General features: G+C 41.0%; 1 protein-coding gene across 1 annotated transcript in view; it reads right to left on the bottom strand.

The window, feature by feature from the left end:
- prrt4b (proline rich transmembrane protein 4b) overlaps nt 1-24548 on the bottom strand; it is a 40938-nt gene that overhangs the window by 2743 nt on the left and 13647 nt on the right. The window lies entirely within an intron of this gene.

Raw genomic sequence — 24548 nt, 5'->3', positions numbered from 1 at the left:
CTATCTAACTCTCTCTTGAATGCATCCAGAGACTTGGCCTCCACTGCCTTCTGGGGCAGAGCATTCCACATATCCACCACTCTCTGGGTGAAAAAGTTTTTCCGCATCTCTGTTCTAAATGGTCTACCCCTTATTCTTAAACTGTGGCCTCTAGTTCTGGACTCACCCATCAGTGGGAACATGCTTCCTGCCTCCAGCATGTCCAATCCCTTAATAATCTTATATGTTTCAATCAGATCCCCTCTCATCCTTCTAAATTCCAGTGTATACAAGCCCAGTCGCTCCAATCTTTCAACATATGACAGTCCTGCCATTCCGGGAATTAACCTTGTGAACCTATGTTGCACTCCCTCAATAGCAAGAATGTTCCTCCTCAAATTTGGAGACCAAAACTGCACACAGTACTCCAGGTGGGGTCTCACCAGGGCTCTGTACAGCTGCAGAAGGACGTCTTTACTCCTATACTCAATTCCTCTTGTTATAAAGGCCAGCATCCCATTAGCTTTCTTCACTGCCTGCTGTACCTGCATACTTGCTTTCATTGACTGATGTACAAGAACACCTAGATCTCACAAGACCAGCATTCTTTGACCATTCTTAACTGCTTTTGGGACATTGGATAGGGAATTCTAGAAATTAGACCCAACAGAAAGAGTAAAAAATTGATATATTTTCAAGTCAGAATGGCGCTTGACTTGGTAAGAAGTTGCAGATGGTAATATTCAATGTACCTATTATCCTGGTCCTTCTACATAGAAGGTATTCTTGAAGAAGCCTTGAAAAGTTGTCTCAATGAGTGAGGGAATGTATATACTGTAGAAGATGATGGATAGGATGCCAATCAAGCTTGTATTTTGTAGTAAGCAGTGTTGATAAAGTTACAATTAACTATGCACCATCATCAATCGTCTACCTAACATTTTCCTTGGAACTATTCATTGGAAACACAGAAGAAGCTACATCCTTTAACCTCCAAACACCTAGGACCCAAATAATTTTTTTCAGATGAAATACTGTCTTAATTGTATTTATTTCATAGAAGCATATTACATTCAATGTTCACAATATCATTTCCTTTAAATTAGTAAAATAAATGCAGGTTGGACAACAATTGTGGAATAAAATTCATTCAATTCACAAACATGGTCCAACGTTTCCAATCACTTTAATTCTTTGTCCTAGACCTACTCCCATCTTCATCCCACTTGCAATCTGTTCTTCCAGTCCTTGACCATGTACATTGTTCCAATCAAGTTTAATTTTGACAAGACACATTATGCTTTCTGGACTCAATATTTAATTAAACAGTTTTGGAGAATAATATTGACATTCCCATGTACACCTCCTCTACACTGATTTTGTCACTCATCGTTTCCTTTTACCGCGGACCTCTATTTCTTTTTTGCCCTCTGATTTTTTTCTGCATTCAAGCCCATTACATCTTCCTTTTTATTTTATCCTTTTCTAACTTACTCTTTAATTTTAAGCACATTTATCTTTATCTTTTCTAGTTCTAGTGAAAGGTTATTGACTTCAAATTTAACCCTGTTTCTTCCTCCGCAGATGCTGTTATCATTTTGCAGCATCTCTACTTTTTTAACATTATTAAGCTTCAATGTGATCTCCCAGGAAACTATTGAGGACTTTAAGAGTATGATTAGAGGATGTGTCCTTTTGAAACTAGCTCTGAGATCAATATGGCTGGTTCATCCTGTTACACTCTTAAATGGTTTGAACTAACTGCTCCATATAACTCAACGGCTTGCCACTGCTAGTTGAGAGGGAGGTTGACAGTCAGATAAGAGCTACACTAAGTAAGGGTAGCATATCTCCTTCCATGAAGTAGGCGTGAACAACTTTTCTGTAATATTATAATCATCCTTTAGAGGCTACAATTTTGATTTCAGATTCCTGTATAATTACATTTAATTTCCCTGCCTGTCATGGTGGAATGAGAACACACGTCTTCAAGTATTAGTCTAGATACTAATCACTAAACAAATTCTTAACCATGATACGTATTAATAATGTTCATTATTCTAATACATCTTAAGGTAGGAGAGTTGGGCAGAAGAGCTGCCCTTATAATTTTCTAATTCAGGATGTTAATGAGAAGGACTTGGTGGTGTTGACCTGCAGTAATTTTTTTCTGAATTTACTCTTGAAATAATAGAGGTATGTCTGCAGAACCAGTGTTCTGTTCTGGGTGTCAGATGTCTCCCCAGTAGCCACATCTGCACCAGATGCATCAAGATGCAGCTCCTTAAAGACCAATTTAGAGAACTGGAACTGCAGCCCAATGACCTTCAGCTTGTTAGGGAAAATGAGGCAGTGATAGATAGGAGCTACAGGGAGGTAGTCAGCCCAAGGCTACAGGAGGCAGATAAATGGGTGACTGTCAGGAGAGGGAAGGAATAACATCAGATAGTGGAAAGCAACCCTGTGACCATCCTCCTCAACAATAAGTACTCCATTTTTAGTGCTGTTCGGTTGGATGACCTACCCTGGGGAAGCAACAGTGGTCGTGCCTCTGGCACCAAGTCTTGCCTTGTGGCTCAGAAGGGAAGGGAACTGAAGAGGATGGCAGCAGTTATAGGGGACTCTATGGTTAGGGGGACAGATGAGTGATTCTGTGGATATGAAAAGGAAACACAGGTAGTTTGTCTCCCAGGTGCCAGGGTTCCAGTGTCTTTGAAAGTGTCCACACATGTCCTGAAAAGGGAGGGTGAGCGGGCAGAAGTCATGGTACATATTGGTACCAATGACATAGGCAGAAAAATGGAGGAAGTCCTGAAAAAAGAATACAGTGAGTTAGGAAGGAAGCTGAGAAGCAGGACCTCAAGGGTTTGCCACCTGTGCTACACAACAGTGAGGATAGGAATAGAATAAGGTGGCAGATAAATGCATGGCTGAAGAATTGGAGCAGGGGGCAGTGATTCAGATTTCTCGATCATTGGGACCTTTTCTGGGACAGGTGTAACCTGTACTGAAGAAACGGGTTGCACTTAAATCTGAGTGGGTCTAATATCCTTGTGGGCAGGTTTGCTAGAACAGTTGGGAGTGGTTTAAACTGATACGGCAGGGGGATGGAAACCAGTAGGATAGAGCTGAGGATGAGCCAGCAGGTTTACAAGTAGATGATGAAATATGTAATATGAATGTAAGGAAGGACAAGCCAATGATTGGGTACAACTGTAGACAGAGCAAAGAGTTAAGTTATACCACAGAGACAAAATGCATTAGGGTGAATAATGCAGGACCGAAAGTGCTGTATTTAAATGCGCATAGCATTCAGAATAAGGTGGACAAACTCAAGGCGCAATTAAGGATTGGTCAGTATGACGTTGTGGGTATCACTGAGTTGTAGCTGAAAGAAGGTCATAGTTGGGAGTGTAACATTGAAGGATACACTTTATACTGAAAGGACAGGAAGGAAGGCATAGGTAGTAGTGTGGCTCTATTGGTAAGAGATGGAATTACACCTTCAGAAAGAGGTGACAGGGTCAGACAATGTCAAATCTTTGTGGGTAGCATTATGAAAACTGCAAAGGTAAAAAAAAGTATTATGGAAATCATATATAGGCCTGCAATTAATAGCCAAAATGTGGGGTTGAGATTGTAAAGGGAGCTGGAAAGGGCGTGTAATAAGGGTAATGTCACAATTGTAATGGCAGACTTCAATATGCAAGGGAATTGGGAAAATCAGGTTGGTGTCAGATCACAAGAGGGAGAATTTGTTGAATACCTATGATATGGCTTTTTAGAGCAGCTTGTGCTTGAGCCTACTCGGGGAAAAGCTATCTTAGATGGGTGTTGTGCAATAACCCAGATTTTATTAGGGAGGTTAAGGTAAAGGAACCCTTAGGAGACAGTGATCATAACATGATTGCTTTCATACTGCATTTTGAGAGGGAGAAGCACAAGTCACATGTATCAGTATAGCAATGGAATAAAGAGAATTACAGAGACATGAGAGAGGAGCTTGCCCAGGTGGATTGGAGACAGATACTGGTGGGGATGGCAGCAGAGCAGAAATGGCTGAAGTTTTTGGGAATAGTTCACAAAGCGCAGGATAGATAGGTCCCACAGCAGAAGTAATTCTCATGTGGTAGGTCTAGGGAACTGTAGCTGACAAAGGAAGTTAAGGACTACATAAAAGCCAAGGAAAGGGCACATAATGTAGCAAAAATGAGTGAAAAGTTGGATATTTGGGAAGTTTTAAAATCCAACAAAAGACAACTAAAAAAGCTATAAGAAGATTTGTTTGTAATATACATAAATGATCTGGATGATGGGGTGGTAAATTGGATTAGTAAGTATGCCGATGATACTAAGGTAGGAGGTGTTGTGGATAATGAGGTGGATTTTCAAAGCTTGCAGGGAGATTTATGCCGTTTAGAAGAATGGGCTGAATGTTGGCAGATGGAGTTTAATGCTGAGAAGTGTGAGGTTCTACATTTTGGCAGGAATAATCCAAATAGAACATACAGAGTAAATGGTAGGGCATTGAGGAATGCAGAGGAACAGAGAGATCTAGGAATAACTGTGCATAGTTCCCTGAAAGTGGAGTCTCATGTAGATAGGGTGGTGAAGAGGGCTTTTGGAACGCTGGCCTTTATAAATCAAAGCATTGAGTACAGAAGTTGGGATGTAATGCTAAAGTTGTACAAGGCATTGGTAAGGCCAAATTTGGAATATTGTGTGCAGTTCTAGTCACTGAATTATAGGAAAGATATCAATAAATTAGAGAGAGTGCAGAGACGATTTACTAGGATGTTACCTGGGTTTCAGCAATTAAGTTACAGAGAAAGGTTGAACAAGTTAGGTCTCTATTCATTGGAGCGTAGAAGGTTGAGAGGGGATTTGATCGAGGTATTTAAAATTTTGAGAGGGATAGATAGAGTTGATGTGAACAGGCTGTTTCCATTGAGAGTAGGGGAGATTCAAACTAGAGGACATGATTTGAGAGTTAGGGGGCAGAAGTTTAAGGGAAACACAAGGGGGTATTTCTTTACTCAAAGAGTGATAGCTGTGTGGAATGAGCTTCCTGTAGAAGTAGTAGGGGCCAGTTCAGTTGTGTCATTTAAGGTAAAATTGGATAGGTATATGGACAGGAAAGGAGTGGAGGGTTATGGGCTGAGTGCGGGTAGGTGGGACTAGGTGAGATTAAGGGTTCTGCACGGACTAGGAGGGCCAAGATGGCCTGTTTCCGTGCTGTGATTGTTATATGGTTATAAGGGAAAAGATGAAATATGAAGGCAAAGTATAATATAAAGCAGGATATTACAAGTTTTTCAGTTATATAAATAATAAAAAGGAGGCAAAAGTTAATATTGGACCACTGGAACATGATGCTGGTGAGGTAGTAATTGGGGACAAAGACAGGGCAAAAGAACTTATTAAACACTTTGCCTCAGTCTTTACTGTGGAAAACAGTAGCCGTATGCCACAGCTCCATGAGAGTGAGTGTCAGTGCTATTACAAAGAAAAAAGTGTTAGGCAATCTGAAAGGTCTTAAGGTGGTAAGTCACAAACAGGAGAAAGTCTGTAGATCAATGGAGAAGCATGAATGAACAAGGAAGATGCATAGGGAGTGATCCTTGAAGAAAGCAGAAAGTAGGGGGGGAGGGAAAGATGTGTTTGGTGGTGGGATGCAGTTGGAAGTGTCGGCAATTTCAGAGAATTATGTGCTGGGTGCGGAGGCTGGTGGGGAGGTAGGTGAGGACAAGTGGAACCCTATCCCTGGTAGCGTGGTTGGAGGATGGGGTAAGAGCAGACATGCATGAAATGGAAGAAATGTGGTTGAGGGCAGTGTTGATGATGGAGGAAGAGAAGCCTCATTCTTTGAAAAAGGATGACACCTTCGTTCTAGAATGAAAAGTCTCATCCTGAGAGTAGATGCAGCAGAGACAGAGGAATTGAGAGCAGGGGGTGTCATTTTTACAAGTAGCAGGGTGGGTTTCACCTATTGCCTGGTGTTTCTCTCTCCCCTACCTCCCCCTTTCAAATCTACTCCTCTGCAGTTTTTCTCCAGTTCTGCCGAAGGGTTTTGGCCCAAAACGTCGACTGTACTTTATCCACAGATGCTGTCTGGCCTGCTGAGTTACTCCAGCATTTTGAAGGTGGATAAGTCACCTGGGCCAGATGGACTACATCCCAGAGCCCTGAAAGAGGTTGCTGAAGAGATAATGAATGCATTGGTCATGATCGTTCAAGAATCACCTGATACTGGCATGGTCCAGGAGGACTAGAAAATTGTAAATGTCACTCCACTTTTTAAGAAGGGAGGAAGACAAAAGAGAAGAAATTATAGACCAGTTAGCCTAACCTCAGTGGTTGGGAAAGTTTTGGAGTTCGTTATTAAGGATGAGGTTTCTGGGTACTTGGACACTAATGATAAAATCAGTCAAAGTCAGCATGGTTTCTGTAAAGGGAAACCTTGCCTGACAAATCTGTTAGAGTTCTTTGAGGAAGTAACAAGCAGGGTGGACAAAGGAGAGGCAGCGATGACACTTACTTAGGTTTTCAGAAGGCATTTGATAAGGTGCTTCACATGAAATTGCTTAACAAAAGTTGGCAAAGTTTACAGATGATTCAAAGATAGATGAAGGTGTGCATAGAACATAGAATAGACAGCACATTACAGGCCCTTTGGCCCATAATGTTGTGCCGACCCTCAAACCCTGCCTCCCATATAACCCCCCACCTTAAATTCCTCCATATACCTGTCTAGTAGTCTCTTAAACTTCACTAGTGTATCTGCCTCCACCACTGACTCAGGCAGTGCATTTCATGCACCAACCACTCTCTGAGTAACAAACCTTCCTCTAATATCCCCCTTGAACTTCCCTCCCCTTACCTTAAAGCCATGACCTCTTGTACCGAGCAGTGGTGCCCTGGGGAAGAGGCGCTGGCTGTCCTCTCTGACTATTCCTCTTAAGTAGGTAGTGTAGGATAGGTAGTGCTGGGGAAGTAATGCAATTGCAGCAGGACTTAGACAAATTGGAAGAATGAGCAAAAAAGTATTTGGAAATTTATGATAACGCATGTTGGTAAAAGGACCAATAGTGCAGACTATTATCTAAATGGAAAGAAAATTCAAACCTTGGAGGAGCAGAAGGACTTCGAAGTCCTCATGCAGACTCCCAGAAGGCTAATTCACAAATTGAGTATGTGGTACAGAGGTAGATGCAATATTGACATTTATTTCAAGTGGAATAGAATATAAAAACAAAGAGATAATGCTGAGCCTTTATAAGACACTAGTCAGGTCGCACTGGAGTAATGTCAACAGTTTTGGGCCCCTTATTTCCGGAGGAAGAGAGTCCAGAGGAAGTCCACGAAGATGATTCTGAGAATGGAGTGTGTCTGGCAGCTTTGGACCTGTACTCAATGGAATTTAGAAGAATGCATGGGGATCTCATTGAAACCTACCAATAGTTGAAAGGATTAGATGAGGTAGATGTGGAGAGGATGTTTTCTGTGGTGGGTATATCCAGACAAGAGAGCACAGCTTCAAACTTGAGGGATGACCTTTTAGAATAGAGGTAAGGAAGAACTTTTTTAACTGGTGAAACTGGAATGCCCTGCCACAGACTGTGGTGGAGGCTAAGTTCATGGGTATATTCAAAGCGGAAGTTGATGGATTCCTGATTGGTCAGGACATCAAGGGATATTGTGAGAGAGCAGGTGTATGGGATTGAATGGAAACTAGGTTCAGCTATGATGAAATGGCAGAGTGGTCTCAATGGGCTGAGTAGCTTAGTTTGCTTCTATATCTTATGGACCTAGCAGATTTGCTTTTGTAATATATGGTGCAGAAATCTGATAGCTTGTGTGGTTTTGTTGTTAGATGTCATGTTTACTCCTGTACACTCAATGTATAACCCTCCCACAAACAAAATCCTTAATCATATTTAGTTTTCTTATTACATACTCCAGTTTAGATGATCAAATGCAAACCAATCTTGGGACTTGGGCATTCTTCAAGAATGTGACAGTGCTCCTTTTCAAACAGGAATTTTGAAGCTGTGCTCTGATATGTACCAGTAAAAAAAATGTTCCACTGTCAACTTGAAAGAAAGTAAAACTTCCTCCAACCCATCTATCAAGACATCCAAGTCAGAAATAACAATGATTGGATAGAAAACTTCAACACTCAAATCCAAAGAAGAACCACCCACTGCATCGATGTGATATTTCTATTTCTTCATTATACAGTCAATTTAATTCCAACATCTCAGTAGTTTTTTTTTGGGGGGGGGGGGGGTTGGCAGATGTTCACTGCATATCTGGTTGAGGTAGCGCTGGATTAATTTTGCTTATAACTCTTCAGTGATGGGGGTCTAAATAATCCAGGTTGTATATTTAATGGAGCTCTCACAAGAAAATAGTGGAAGCATGGGAATATCAATTGACCCTTTGAGCCTACTCTGCCAATCAATAAGAAAATAGCCAAGATCAGCCATGAGAACTAGTGAGAATTCATGGTAGAAAATTTTTAAAGTTCTCACCCTTCTCAGTAAGAAAAATTTTCTCCAAATATTAAACTACATCCTAAGACAATATCCTCAATGCTTAAACTTTCCAGACTGAGATTACATCTTGTTAGCTTCCACTGTCGACCCCTAATAAAAGATTCTATTTCTATATTTCAATAAGATCAACTTGCATTTTTCTGAATTCAATTAAGTACATGTGAGCCTGATTCACTCTTCCCTAACAGGAAAAATCCCTGACCCAGGAATTAGTAATAGGTATCTCTGGTGTAATCTCACCAAGGTATAATCTACCATTGGTATTGTGTTCCTTGTAGCAATAATTAATCTTGTCCAAACATAACTGAACATTCGGGTGGGTTGATGAAGTTCACAATGTGAGTAATATATAGAGGTACAATTATTGCAGGGTTGCTAACAATGCAGTTTAGGATCATCACAATATACTAGGATATTAATACAGAATGGGCTCTACTGATTAACAGTGAGACTTCCTTAGGCTTGTATTCATGAACTCTAGCTCCAACAGTCCAACATTTGGTTTGTCTTTCTAATGGTTTGCTGCACCCATATGTTACTTTTCTGTTCACTTCATTCTTTCTTTCTGCCACATTTAATTTCTCACTGTTTAATAAAAATATATTCATTTCCTATTCCCACCAAAATAAATTTAACACAGTTCACTTTCCTTCCTAGATATGTCTCATTTAGAAACTTGGATGAGTTATATTTTTTTTATTGAGATACAATGCACAGTAGGTCCTTCTGGCTGTTTGAGCTGTGCTGCCCAGCAACCCCTGCTTTAACCCTAGCCTAATCACAGGACAATTTACAATGACCAATTAACAACCTACCAACCTGTACATTGTGAACCGTGGGAGGAAAATGGACCACCCGGAGAATACCCACATGGTCAAGGGGAGAACGTACAAACAACTTACAGACATCAGTGGGAATTGAACCTGGGTCACTGCTATGTAAAGCATTGTGCTAACCTCTACACTACAATAAAGATGACAATCCGGTACTAATCCCTCATAAACCCTCAACCTCTAGCTCTTGAGTCATATTTCTACAAGCTATATGATCATATTTGTGGTTGAGAGAAGAATGTTGACCAAGAGACCACTATATTGTGGCATCTCCCAAATCCTCTCCTCTTCTCAGGTAGTCCCTCTGATGATGTGGATCTACTCCAGTTGCCCTGGTTCTGAGGTGGCTGATAATGTCAGTACATGGAGGTGCTTGACAGAGAGTGTGGGGGGTGGTGTGCTCCTGCTGTTATTTATGCTGAGCATCTGTGCACTTCCATTGAATGGATGAGGTTCTCACTGCCACGCTGAATACTCATTCTCCATTGTAAGCAATCACAGACCAGAGATTCCCATGAATTACACTTCTTCAAGGAGATTTTGAGAACATCTTCAGATCACTGGTACATTCATTTCTGATATTGATAATTATTTAGAGAGCAAGAGAATCAAGTAATTTGGGGATGGAGCAGGAAGATGAATTAAAAGGTAGAAGTTCTGCCATTATTTTTGTTAAACAGTAGAACACAGTAGGGCAGCAATTAGCTTAATGCTTTACACTGCCAGTGATTCAATAACTCTGATTCAGTGGGTTCAATTCCCTCCACTATCTGTTAGGAGTTTGAATATTCTCCCCTGACCAAGAGGACTTCCTCCTGGTGCTCTGGTATCCTCCCATATTCCAAAGGCACAAGGATTAGTAAGTCATGGACATTTTGTGTTGGCACTGGAAGCTTGCCAACGCTCTGGCACATCTTGGACTGAGTTCGTTATTGATGCAAACGATGCATATCACTGTATGTTTCACTGTACATGTGACAAGAAAGCTGATCCTTGACTTTATTAAGCTAAAAGGGCTGTGTGGCATATTCCTGTTTCTGCCTTTTACATTAGTTTTCCCAAAGAGCCGCAGTGAATTTTCAGCCTAGATAGCATTCTTGAAGTCACAGAGGCTGGCTTTGAAATCAGAGCTGGGATTGAATAACTGAGAAAAACAACTGAAAGTTGTACTCAGACACGAACCTCGCCCATTTTCCTCATTTGGCTCATCCCTTCATTTTCTAAAAACACAAACACTATTCCAAATGTCATTATTAAATTGCCATCTCTGAATCAATTCAGTTTCTCTCCACGACTTTGACGGTTAGGATCTTCTGCACCATGATCCGTGGTCATTTCCTGGGTTTATCATTAGAAAAGAAACAAAGAGCAGTCAGGAGATTGACGCTGAGTGTAACCTAGTCAGTTTTCATATTGTGATCATTCTAAACTGCATTGACTGGAACCCTCCAACAAAAATATTTACACTTACACACAAAATACTGGAGGGACTCAGCAGGTCAGGCTGCCCCTATGGAAAAGAATGAACAGTCGATGTTTCGAGCCGAGACCCTTCTCTTACACATACTAATCATATCAATATCAATGCATGATTATTAATGCTCCAAACTATGTTTCATTCCACTTCAAAGTTAAAGTCATCCTGAGGTTCAGCTCTGTTTGGTCAAGATTATTTATTGTAAAAAAACTTTTATTCCTCAAGAAAGAACAAGTATCAAGGAATGGTTTTTACACTTAAAGGAATTTGACCAGGTTAGATACCCATGCCAGTAAATGGAAGTGTCTGATGTATGCAGAGAGTAAAAGAGAAGGGTGAATACACAGATATGAACAAACAAAATTAGGCTAGTTACATATTGACAAGGATAGGAAAAGGGAAAATGACATGGGAGAAGAACAGGCCATTCAGCCCATTGAGTCTGTTCCACCATTCGGTCATGGCTGATTTATTTTCCCTCTCAGCCCCACTTTATTCATTGATGCAAGTGACAATGTGAGGGCAACAATCAAACTCAACATATACAGAGCAGAACAAAAGGCAAATGGATAAAGGAGAACAGTAGGAAAATGAGTGAATGGAAAGGAAAATTTGAGGAGCAAGATTGAAGCTGTTGAGGAAATATATTGGTGTGAAGAGCAGTGTCATGAAGGTATCATCAGCTTGTCTGAAGACCAGTGAATAATAGTAAACCTTGTCAATTCATGAAGCATTCACAGAGACTTGATGTAAGTTAGATACACAATTAAGTACTATGTGACTCCATTAAATACATTAATCAGATACAGAATAAAGCTTCCTTTACATTCTTTCAGAGAGGAAATGAAGAGCAACCAGCATTCTTGATTCTAATTAGCCAAGGCTGAAAATGGAATTGTTATATGTTATGAGGAGCAAAGAGAATCATTTTAACCTTCACCAGATGTTTGAAGGCCTGTGACCTAAAGCTGGAAATGACTGCTGTCCCATGTTATTAGATTGCCAAATATGGCATTGGGAGTGATTCAAAATTTGTACATTTGCAGAGAGGACCCACAAAATGATTTCCACAGTTGCCTGTGGTAACGAATTCCACAAATTCACCACCCTCTGGCTAAAGAAATTTCTCTGCATCTCTGTTTTAAATGGACATCCCTCTATCCCGAGGTTGTGCCCTCTCGTCCTAGACTCCCCCATCATGGGAAACATCCTTTCCACATCTACTCTGTCTAGGCATTTCAACATTCGAAAAGTTTCAATGAGATCCCCCCCCCATCCTTCTGAATTACAGCGACTACAGACCCAGAGCCATAAAACGTTCCTCTACGTTAACCCTTTCATTCCCAGAACCATCCTTGTGAACCTCCTCTGAACGTTCTCCAATGCCAGCACATCTTTTCTTAGATGAGGAGCCTAAAACTGTTCACAATGCTCAAGGTGAGGCCTCACCAGTGTCTTATAAAGCCTCAGCATCATATCCTTGCTCTTGTATTCCAGACCACTTGAAATGAATGCTGACATGGCATTTGCCTTCCTCACCACCGACTCTACCTTCTCGGGTTAATCTTTTGGGTGTTCTGCACAAGGGCTCCCAAGTCCCTTTGAATCTCAGATATTTGGATTGTCTCCCTGTTTAGAAAATAGTCTGCGCATTTATTTCTATTACCAAAGTGCATGACCATGCATTTTCGAACATTGTATTTCATTTGCCACTTTCTTGCCCATTCTCCTAATTCAAATCCATTTCCTCAACACTACTTGCCCCTCCACCAATCTTCATATCATCTGCAAATGACCTGCTGACTTCCTCCAGCACTTTGTGTATGCTACTGAGATTAGATCTCTGCTTCTTTGGGATGACAGTATTCCTGTTCCTGAATTCAATTTTAAATGTGAATGGGCTACAATCCTCCACTTCCCATTGCCCACCACTTCTGATCCCCCTCCTGCAGCGTTCTTTGCAGTGTGAGAGGAGGGCACTGCCATCTCTCCATGTGGGCAAGAATTGTCTGAGCCCTCGTCACAAAGGATGACGGTGAAGTGTAAAGATCCTTAGGGAACGGTTGAGTGATTGAGAATTCTGTTCACAGGCAAGGCTTAGGCCTGATAAAAACTTGTAAGCTTACCATAAAGGTGGAACCAACATCTCACACTAACACTGCCCAACAAAGGTAGAAGCAGGTACATCTGTTGCCTCAAAGGTTAAAACAGGTATATCGATTGCCTCGAAGGTCAAAACGGGTACATCTATTGCTTTGTAGGTTAAAACTTAAATACTTAATGCCAGCTGACTATTCCTATTCCTTTGCCATTATATTAATGGGCTTCACACACACACACACACACACACACACAAATACACACACAACATACATACAGAAACAAACACATGCACATACACACACATAGATACGCACACAGAACACGTACAAACACAACACATACATACAGACACACAAACACACACACAACATACATACAGAAACAAACACATGCACATACACACATAGATACACACACAGAACACATGTACAAACACAACACACATACATACAGACACACAAACACACACACACACACACACAAATAAACACACAACATACATACAGAAACAAACACATGCACAAACACAACACACATACATACAGACACACACACACTAACACCCAAACACACACACACACACACACACACACATACACACACACACACACACACACACACAGAGTTTCCTGTTATCCAATATCACCATCATTGTCCAGGAATTTTCTGATGATGGAAGTTGGATGTGGGGTGGGGAAGGGAAGGCATACTTAGTTTTCCCCTCCTGAATTAAAAGGTCATCACTAAAAATACATTTTTAAGTAACAACTGCTGAAATTGACTACAAGAGGGAAGGAAGTAAGTTGAGAACAGGAACTGCGATAAAAATTTTATAATAAGATAATGAAAATTGGTAATTATCTCTTTTTATGAAAGGAATGCTCTAGATTGAATACACACAGTAAGCTAGGAACCAAACTTCCCATGTGTTTGCCTGTTCTTCTGCAGGTTCCCAGAAACAAATATTTTATAAACTTCCTGCCTCCAGCGTGTCCAATCCCTTAATAATCTTATATGTTTCAATCAGATCCCCTCTCATCCTTCTAAATTCCAGTGTATACAAGCCCAGTCGCTCCAATCTTTCAACATATGACAGTCCCGCCATTCCGGGAATTAACTTTGTGAACCTACGCTGCACTCCCTCAATAGCAAGAATGTCCTTCCTCAAATTTGGAGACCAAAACTACACACAGTACTCCAGGTGGGGTCTCACCAGGGCCCTGTACAGCTGCAGAAGGACCTCTTTACTCCTATACTCAATTCCTCTTGATATAAAAGCCAGCATGCCATTAGCTTTCTTCACTGCCTGCTGTACCTGCATGCTTGCTTTCATTGACTGATGTACAAGAACACCTAGATCTCGTTGTACTTCCCCTTTTCCTAACTTGACTCCATTTAGATAGTAATCTGCCTTCCTGTTCTTGCCACCAAAGTGGATAACCTCACATTTATCCACATTAAACTGCATCTGCCATACATTTGCCCACTCACCCAACCTGTCCAAGTCACCCTGCATTCTCATAACATCCTCCTGACATTTCACACTGTCACCCAGCAGATATGTTCAGAGTTAGGGAAGCCATTGATAAAATGGAAAGATGGCCTTAGTATCGGCTGGAAGGGTTTCAATTATTATTTTATTTGGAGATACAGAGAAGAACAGGCCTTTGTGGCCCAATGAGCTGCGTTGCCCAGCAACCCAACTTTTTAACCCTAGCCTAATCACAGAACAATTTACAATGACCAATTAACCTAGTAACCGGTACGTCTTTGGAAGGGAACTGGGACCCATGGAAGAAACCTGAAGGGAAAGCAGGCAAACTCCTTACAGATAGAGCTGGAATTGAACCCAGGACTCCAGAACACCTTGAGCTGTAATAGTTGTGCTAACTGCTACAGCACCAATTTAAGGTGTTTGAGAAAAGACTGGGAGCAAAATCGGTTTATAAAGTAACTCAGTGTTGTCCAGAGTCTACTGCTTGGAAAGAAGTAAATTAAATATTGAAATTTTAAATTGGATTTCAACACATAAAACTTGAGACAATATTATGGTAGTATGACTAATTATTTAGCTCCTTCATATAGCACAGACTTCATAGTTGAATGACCTTCCTCTGTAGATAAGAATGTTTCATTTGTACAATCATTCCGCTGTTACATGCAACCATTTCAAAAACATTTCTAAGAGATATTGATAACTGTGACATCATCCTTCTCCCTACTCCTGCTGAAAGGGATAGTGGTTGGAATGCAGTGACCAAAGGTAATGATTGCTGTTGCCTTCTGAATCTCAAATTCATTTCAAATTAAATTGTAAACAGCTTTTTTAATACCACACATCTTAAAGCTGGGAAGCACTTTGATTTGTAATCCCAGTCAATTTCACCAAGTTAATTGCAAATGGAACTTATTGTGTGCAGCATAGGAATGGGAAGAAGGTCTATCTGATGACTAGTAAACCAGGAAACTAGTACATGTATGTAATATGTTTGTAACAGCTGAGTAATATTGTAAATATATTGCTTGATTTACTATTTTTTGTTTGTTTACATAATTCATTATGGATTATATGTACAAAGTATATGAATGGCACAAGTCGTTACTCCACCACAACATATGTGAGCGTTTCATTTAAAAAAAAGGCAAAAGGAACTTAGTAGACATATTATCCTGGCTCCTGTGTTTTTCTTTCAATTAGTTTCTGGAGTTACAAAACATAACAGTGGTAACGAAGATAAGATTAGATAAATCCCAGACTACTACCTACTTATTGAAGTGCAGCACATTTTTCTTCAGAAGGGGAGAGAGATGTTCGAGTTGGAAAAAAGGCAGAAAATGGATGAAATTAACAAACAATGAGTACAGCAGATTCATAAACAGTGAGTACTGGATGATAATACTAATAAATTTCAAAAAGCAGAAATAGCTGGCTACATAGGAAAGATAGACACATTTGATTGTACAACAGATAACCGGATTATGTATGAGCAATATTTAGAATCAAATTAAATAGACAATAAGAAACAAGTGCCCACATTATTGAGTGCAACAGGTGGGAAAACATACAGTTTGCTTGGATGTTTAACCACTCTAACCAAACCAGCCAAAATTAGATTTGCTGATATTGTGGATGTAATGTAGGAACATTTAGACCTGAAGCCATTGTTGACTGCAGAACGCTTCAGGTTTCATAAGCAGAATCAAAAGAAAGGGGAATCCATTTCAGTTTATGTGCTTGAATTGAAGAAATTATCCCAGCAGTTCAGTGATGGGCTTAAGGACACACTGAGAGATCATTTAGTTGTGGAATCTTACAAGAAAGCATTCAAAAATGGCTCATAACTGAAGCACAATTCACATTTAAAAGAACAGTTGAAATCGCTGTATCAATAGAAACAGCAGCCAGAGACATAACTGAGTTAATAGAACATAAAACACAGAAATTTACAGCACATTACAGGCATATTGGCCCACAATGTTGGTCAACCATGTAACCTACTCTAGAAGCTGCCCTGCCACATGGGCCTCTATTTTTTAAGCTCCATGTACCTATCCAAGATTCTCTTAAAAGACCTTATTGTATCCACCTCCACCACCATTGTCAGCAGTGCATTCCATGAACCCACCACCCTATGTGTGAAAAGCTTCCCTGGACATCCCCTCTGTACCTACTTCCAAGCACCTTAAAACTAAACCCCTGGTGTTAGCCGTTTCGGCCCTGGGAAAAAGCCTCTGACTATCCACACAATCAATGCCTCGCATCATCTTATACACCTCCATCAGGTCACCTTTCATCCTCCGTTGTTCCAAAGAGAAAAGACAAACTTCACTCAACCTATTCTCATTAAGGCATGCCCCCCACTCCAGGCAACATCCTTGTAAATCTTCTCTGCACTCTTTCTATGGTATCCACATCTTTCCTGTAGTGAGGTGACCAGAACTGAGTTGATTCAAGAATGAAGGTGAACATGAACAAAATTGCAACATCTAAACAGAAACCTGCTTGGCCGAACAAATTGTGTTAGCGTTATGGCAGGAGCCCACATACACAGACCAATGTAAGTTTAAAGGGAAAACTTGCAGAAAATACAACAAAGTAGGGCACATATAAAGAGCCTCTAGGGCAGACAAACATAAATGTACTGCACAACAGAGAGAAAAGATAAAAAGTCAAGTTGCAGTTTCACAAGGAGCACTAATCTGCAAGCAGTTCATGAAAAATCCAATGATGAGAGTAACACAGGACTGTGAAGCCTTAAGATTTACAATGTGAAAACTAATAAGAGACAAACAATACGGTTTACAATAGAAGTGAATAGCAAATTAATTAAAATGGAATTGGACACTGGTTCGGCTGTTTCATTCAGTCCACAAAATGAGTTTGAACAGCACCTCAAAGATACTGAACTGAAGCCTGCAGATATCCAAATAAGAACTCATATAGGAGAAAAAATAACTCATGTGGGAATGTCATTCATAAGAGTGAAATACAACAACCAACAAACCACATTGGGCATGTATGTGGTAAAAACAAGAGGCCAGCATTGTGGGGCCATGATTGGCTGAGACAACTACAACTTTATAGAGATCAATACACCATTTGCGTGCCACATCCCTTGCAATAGAGTCAACTGAAAGCTAATTAAGTAAGATCCTAGATGATGCCACAACAGTGTTCAAGGTTGGCAATGGAAAACTCAAATATCGAGGGCAAATAGTGGGAAATGACAATGCTACACCCAAGTTTTACAAATCCCATATACCATTCATGATAAAGTTCCTTGAATCATCTGAGATAAAGAAGCCAGTGAGCTAGATCGCATGGGGCCTAAAGGAAATCATATGGTTGAGTGGAGCCCGTGGGCATTGCCAGCAGTCCCAGTAGCCAAGAAGGATGGGTCTGACAGGATCTGTGGTGATTTTAAGGTCACCATCAACCCAGCACTGAAAGTAGATTGATACCCTCTGTCCAGTGTAGAGGATACCTTTGCAAACAATTTTGAAGGGAAATACTTCAGCAAAGTGGGTTTAGCTGAAAATCTTCAAAATCTCAAGACAGTGTTAAAAAGATTAGAAGATAATGGGCTCAGAGCATGATGTGACAAGTGTGAATTCTTTAAACTAAGCATCACTTACTGCGGTCACCCCATTGAAGCACAAGTATTACACAAGTTTGCTGAGAAAATTCAAGCTCTGATGGATGCCCCAGAGCCACAGGATCTGTCACAGTTGCGGTCCTTTTAGGACTTGTCATTTACTATGACAGGCTTCTGCCAAGCCTAGTGACAGTGCTCCACCCTTTGGACTCATTACAACAGATGGGGAAGAAATGGCAATGGACAAAGCAGTGTGAGATGGCTTTCCAAAAGACAAAGGAAACGGTAACATTAGTCTGAGACAAGACAAAGGAAATGGTGATGTACTCACTGCACTCACACATTATGATCCACATTGTGCAGTGAAGCTTGCCTGTGACACCTCGCCTCATGGTATGGGTGCAGTCGTGTCACATGTCATGACTGATGGAAGTGAATGTCGCATAGTCTTTGCATCATCTCTGTTTATCACTGCACAGCATACACACTGGAGGCCTTGAGTCTGATTTGGGGTGTAAAAGGTTTCAACCAGTATTTCTATGGGTGAGAGTTTACCCTCATTACTGATCATCAACCACTAGTATCCATTTTCAATCCACAGAAGGTTGTTCCACTAACAACAGCGGCATGAATGTAGAGATGGGCTCTGTTTCTTGGAGGACACAATTACAAGATTGGATTCAAGAGGATAAATAATTATGGAAATGCTGGTTGATTGTCCTGCTCCCCCTTGAAAAAGGAAATACCTGAAAACTTTACAAAAGAAGATACTCCTCTTGACATATTCTCCCCAATACAAATCGAAAGTCTCCCTATTACAGCAGAGATGATCTAAAAGGCTCCAAAGACCCCACACTGTCCCAGGTCTACATGGCCACCCAAAATGTGCAGCAGAAATTCCAGTTTCCCCATTTTTACCAGCACTGGGATGTTCTTGCCCTTGATGGGGGTTTGTGTTATGTGAGGATTGAGAGTTGTTGTACTATCCAAGCCAACAGCTACAGTGTTGGAGGAGCTACATGCTGGCCGTCTAGGTGCAGTTAAAGTGAAAGTGTGGCTCGAAGCTTTGTCTGGTGGCCTGGGATCGATCAGCAGATCGAGCGGCTTGTCATCCTCTGTTTGGGATGCCAACACATCCAGAAGATGCTAAGAGCAGTGCCTCTGCATCCCTGGGAATGGCCTGATTGCCCTGGCAAAGGATTCATGTGGATTTTGCTGTATCATTCATGGGCACAGATTTGTTAGTAGTAGTGGATGCTGCTCCACTGGCCAGAAGTGTTCCCAGTGGCCGCCATTACAGCCTTGTGCACTGTTGATGTGCTGAGGCCTCTTTTCAAGTCTGGTGTTCCAGAACACTTAGTCAGAGACAATGGACCACAGTTTGTTGTAGAACAGTTTCAGTCATTCCTGAAAATGAATGGAATAAGACATTACATCTGTACTGTACCACCCAGCTACAAATGGCTTAGTGGGAAGGTTTGTCCAGAGTCTAAAGAACACAATGTGAGCAATGTCAGCGGAACACACACACTGACACTGAATCAGAAGCTCACCAATTTCCTCCTTGCACATCGCAGTGCAGCACACTCCACAAACAACCAACTCACTAGCTCTGCTGTTCCTGGGTTGTCCCTTGAGCTCTCGCTTGGACCTCTTCAAACCCAATCTCAGAAGGATTATGTAGGAAAAACAGTTGAAACAAACCGAGGACTCCTCAAACAAGGAGGTTCAATGTTTCACTTCGAGACAAGCAGTCCTGGTGAGGGACTACAGTGATGATCAAAATCGAATGTATCATTATTACAGTGCAGTAAAGGAAATTACAGAGGCATGAGAGAAAAGCTGGCCAAAGTAGATTGGAAGTGGACACTTGCAGGGATGATGGGGTCTCTGGGGGAAATTTGGAAGATGCGGGGAGGTACATCCCAAGATGAAGAGGTATTCTAAAGGAAGGATGAGACAACCATGGGTAGCAAGGGATATCAGCATAAAATCAAATGAGAGGCATATAATATAGTAACAATTACTGCGAAGTTAGAGGATTGGGAAGCTTTTAAACACCAATGAAAAGGCAACTAAAATAGCCATAAATAGAGAAAAGATGAAATATGATGGTAAGAGTTACAGGAGAATGTGAACCAGAATGCCAGAACAGTTAGTGGAAAGGTTGTGGAGGCAGATATTGGCAAGACTTTAGACAAAGTTAGCAATCAAAAGTTTGAGAATGCAGCAACTAGTGTCGAGAGCTGCATATATTTCAATACAAGAAGTATTGCGGGAAAGGCGTATTATAGTCCTGAAGATGAGGTAGTTGGTTTACAAACAGAGGCAATGTGTAGTGAGGAGAGGCTAATGATAGGGCAAAATTGAAGTCAATAGAATGAGCTGCAACGTAAAAGGTGGACAAAAAGTCAAAGAGGGTGAATACAGGACTGAAGGTGTTGTATCTGAATGTGTGCAGTCTGCGGAATAAGGCAGATGAACTTGCAGCGCAGTCGCAGATTGGTAGATAGGATGTGTTAGGCTTCACTGAACCATGGCTGAAAAAAGATTATAGCTGGGAGCTTTATCCAAGGATACACATTGTATTGAAAGGATGGGCTGGTAGGCAGGGGGTCAGTTGGTAAAAATTTAAATCAAATCATTAGAAAGAGATGTCTTAGGGCCAGAAGGCATTGAATCTTTGTGTATAGAGCTAAGGAACTGCAAGGGTAAAAAAAGAGTTATATACAAGCCCCCAAACAGCAGTAAGCATGTGGCCTACAACAGAAAGTCATGGAGAACTTCAGTATGCAGGTAGATTGGGAAAATTAGGTTGGCGCTGGACTCCAGGAGAGGGGCTTTCTGGAGTGCCTACTAAATGACTTTTTAGAGCAGCTTGTGGTTGAGCCCGCTAGCAATCAGCTATTCTGGATTGGGAGTTGTGCAATGAAACAGAATTGATTAGAGAGCTTAAGATAAAAGAACTCTTAGGGGAAAGTGACCATAAGATGGTTGAATTTACCCTGAAATTTGAGAAGAATCTAAAGTCAGATTTATCAGCATTACAGTGGAGTGAAGGGAATTTCAGAGGCATGAGAGAGGAGTTTTGACTGGAAAAGGACACTGACAGGGTGACAGCAGAGCCGCAATGGCTGGAATTTCTGAAGGCAATTCAGAAGGCATGGGAAATATACAGCCAAAGAGGAAGAAGTACTCTAAAGGAAAGATGACACAACCAGAGTGGGAATAAAGGGAGCCTATTCAGGTGACTAGTAGTATGCCACAGGAGGCAGCTTTGAGACCACTTTGTTTCATCTTGTACGTCAATGATTTGGTTGGAGGAATGGATGACTTTTGGCCAAGTTTGCAGATGATATGAAGCTGGGTGAAAGGGCAGGCAGTGTTGAGGAAGCAGGGAGTCTGCTAAAGGTCTTAGACAGGTTGGCAGAATGAGCAAAGAGGTGGCACGTGAAATATAATGTAGGAAAGTGCATGGGCATGTACTTTGGGAGAAGGAATGAAGGTATAGACTATTTTCTAAATGGGGAGAAAATTTCGAAAGCAGAAGTGCAGTGGGACTTGGAAGTCCTTGGGCAGGATTCCTTAAAGGTTAAGACGTACAAACAAGCTGGATGAACTCAGCAGGTCGGGCAGCATCCATTGAAAGGAGCAGTCAAAGTTTTGGGTCGAGACCCTTCGTCAGGTCTCCTTTGTGTTCCCTTAAGGTTAATTTGCAGGTTGAGTCTGTGGTGAGGAAGGTAAATGCAATGTTAGCATTCGTTTCAGAGGACTAGAATACAAAAGCGAGGATGTAATCCTGAAGCTTTATAAGGCATTGATCAAACTGCACTTGGACTTTTGCGAGCAGTTTTGGGCCCTTTATTTAAGAAAAATTGTGCTGGCATTGGAGAGGGTCCAGTTGAGGTTCACAAGAATGATCCCAGGAATGAAAAGATCGAGATAAAAGGAGCTCTTGATGGCTCCGGGCCCATGCTCACTGGAGCTTAGAATGAGGAGGGATCTCATTGAAACTTATCGAATATTGAAAGATCTGGATAAAGTGGATGTGGAGAGGGTGCTTGCTATAGTGGGGGAGTCTAGGACCAGAGGGCACAGAATAGTCTCAGAATAGAGGGGCGTCCATTTAGAACAGAGAAAAGGAAAATTTTCTTTAGCCAGAGGGCAGTGAATCTGTGGAATTCATTGCCACAGACAGCTGTGCAGGCCAAGTCATTGGATATGTCTAAGGTGGATGTTGATAAATCAGGGCATCAAAGGTTACAGGAAGAAGGCAAGAGAATTTGGTTGAGAGGAAAAATAAAACTAGCCGTGATGAAATGGCAGAATAGACTTGATGGGCCAAATGGCATAATTTTGCTCCTATGTCTTATGGTCTTATGATGTACATCTGAATCAATATTGATTGCCTGACTATCACCATAAGTTAATATTATTACCAACTTGGCTCTCTGATCAGGACAGAAATTCTCTTCCTCTGAAGACATATGTATTCTAGATGGGAAACTTTGCTCCATCCCCAAAATCATATATTGTAAATAACATGAGATCTATGCCTCGCCTGACTTGGTGTATTTCATGTATCACACCATTTCACATATCACTCCAACAATCCTCTAAATGCTCACTTCAGATGCTTCTGCACCTGATCCTCTTATTTTTGATATACGTTAGCTACTGTCAAAGATGTTTCCTTAAGGTGTAAGAGCTGGGGGTGGGGTTGGTAATGGGGTTAAGCTTCCACTATTAAATTCTCCCAATGGTAAAGGTCTAACTCCTGACCTTTACATGTGACTTAACTGTTTCTACGGACAGAAGGGGAAAAGACAGATTACTGGCATCTTAAAATCAACCACTTTGGGGAAGTGGTATGGAAATACCAATACCGTTAAATAGAAAATCTTGCAAACAGTAGGGGATACTGCCCAGTCCATCACAGGCAAAGCCCTCCCCACTAATGACAGCATCTACACAAAGCCTTGTTGCAGAAAAGCAGCACTCATAATCAGGGACTCCCAGCACCCAGGTCATACTCTCGTCTTGCTCCTGCCATCAGGAAGAAGGTACAGGAGCCTCAGGACTCACACCAATAGGTTCAAAAACAGTTATTACCCTCAACTGGTGGGCTCTTGAACCAAAGGGGATAACTTCACTCACTTGCCCCAACATTGAAATGTTCCCACAACTTATGGACTCGCTTTCAAACACTCTTCATCTCATGTTCTCGGTGTTTATTGCTTATTTATTTGACGTCCCTTTTTTGTTGCATTTGCACAGTTTGTTGTATTTTGCATGCTGGATGAACGCCCAAGCTGGTGTGGTCTTTCATTGATTCTATCATAGTTGTTATTCTATTATGGATTTGTTGAGTATGCTCACAAGAAAATGAATCTCAGGATTGTAGATGAAAACAGATATGTACCTCAATAATAAATTTACTTTACAACTTTTTGTGATTTATTTTGTTTGCTTAATATTGAAGTATATGCATGCAGTGCATTTTGAATGAGAAATTTTCTACCAAAATTAGTGTGTTGGTCTAAAATAGTGCATTCTAAGTCACGCCTATGGTGTTAGCCATTTCCACTGGACATCACTGTTCTAACAGAGCAGAGCAGCTTCATATCAAATCCCCAGATATTGTGAAACTATGTGAACTTCACTGGGAATGTATAAAACGGATTTGTGGCTTTTTAGAATTTTACAGACTCAGCTAAATCTGTCCATTTACTCAATCAGAAATGGGTCCTAGTTTAATAACACACGCAAGATGCTGGAGGAACTCAGCAGTTCCTAGTTTAATAACACAATTTTTGACTGAATGAATAGTAATACATACGGTTTCTAAGCAGGTAGTGCTAAACAGCTGAGGCAGCTACCCCCTGTGGGCCCTGCAGGTGGCATATGGCTAGGAGAATTCTTATGCCTTCTGGGTGATTACTGCTGGTGATATTAAAAAGCTGAGCCACATAAACCAACTGATTCTTTTGGCAGGAGATTACTGCTGGAATCTTATAATCTTTCACTATAAGAGCACAATTTCAAATATGCATGAACTGTTCCATTAATTCCAAACATTTGTCTTAACTTCTTTTGTTGTCATGAGAAGGAAAGCATGCGTCTATAAAGGAGCTAAAACTATCCCAGCCTTATCAAAAGAAATGAAAGCCTCTATTAAAAATGTAAGCTCTGTACTCTTTACTGATTTTGCTTCCAGCTCAAAAAACGTTCCCCATCTTTGTCACTGAAAAGGAACCTATTTATTGTTTATTTAAGCCACGCCACCCAGCAACCTGTGGGAGGAAACCGGAGCACCCGGAGGAAACCCCCGTGGTCACAGGGAGAACGTGCAAACTCCTTACGGGCAGCAGCATCTGAAGTGATACAAGGAACTAAATAATACCAAAATAGTTCCAAAGGGTAAAATAAGAAAACAGTTGAGGGGACAGATGTGATGTAACAGGATAAAAACATTAATAAATAGTTCTAAATGAAGAAGCCA

Source organism: Hypanus sabinus, chromosome 13 (genome assembly GCF_030144855.1).
Source record: "Hypanus sabinus isolate sHypSab1 chromosome 13, sHypSab1.hap1, whole genome shotgun sequence".
Classification (NCBI taxonomy): domain Eukaryota; kingdom Metazoa; phylum Chordata; class Chondrichthyes; order Myliobatiformes; family Dasyatidae; genus Hypanus; species Hypanus sabinus.
This window is presented reverse-complemented; position numbering and strand designations above follow the sequence as displayed.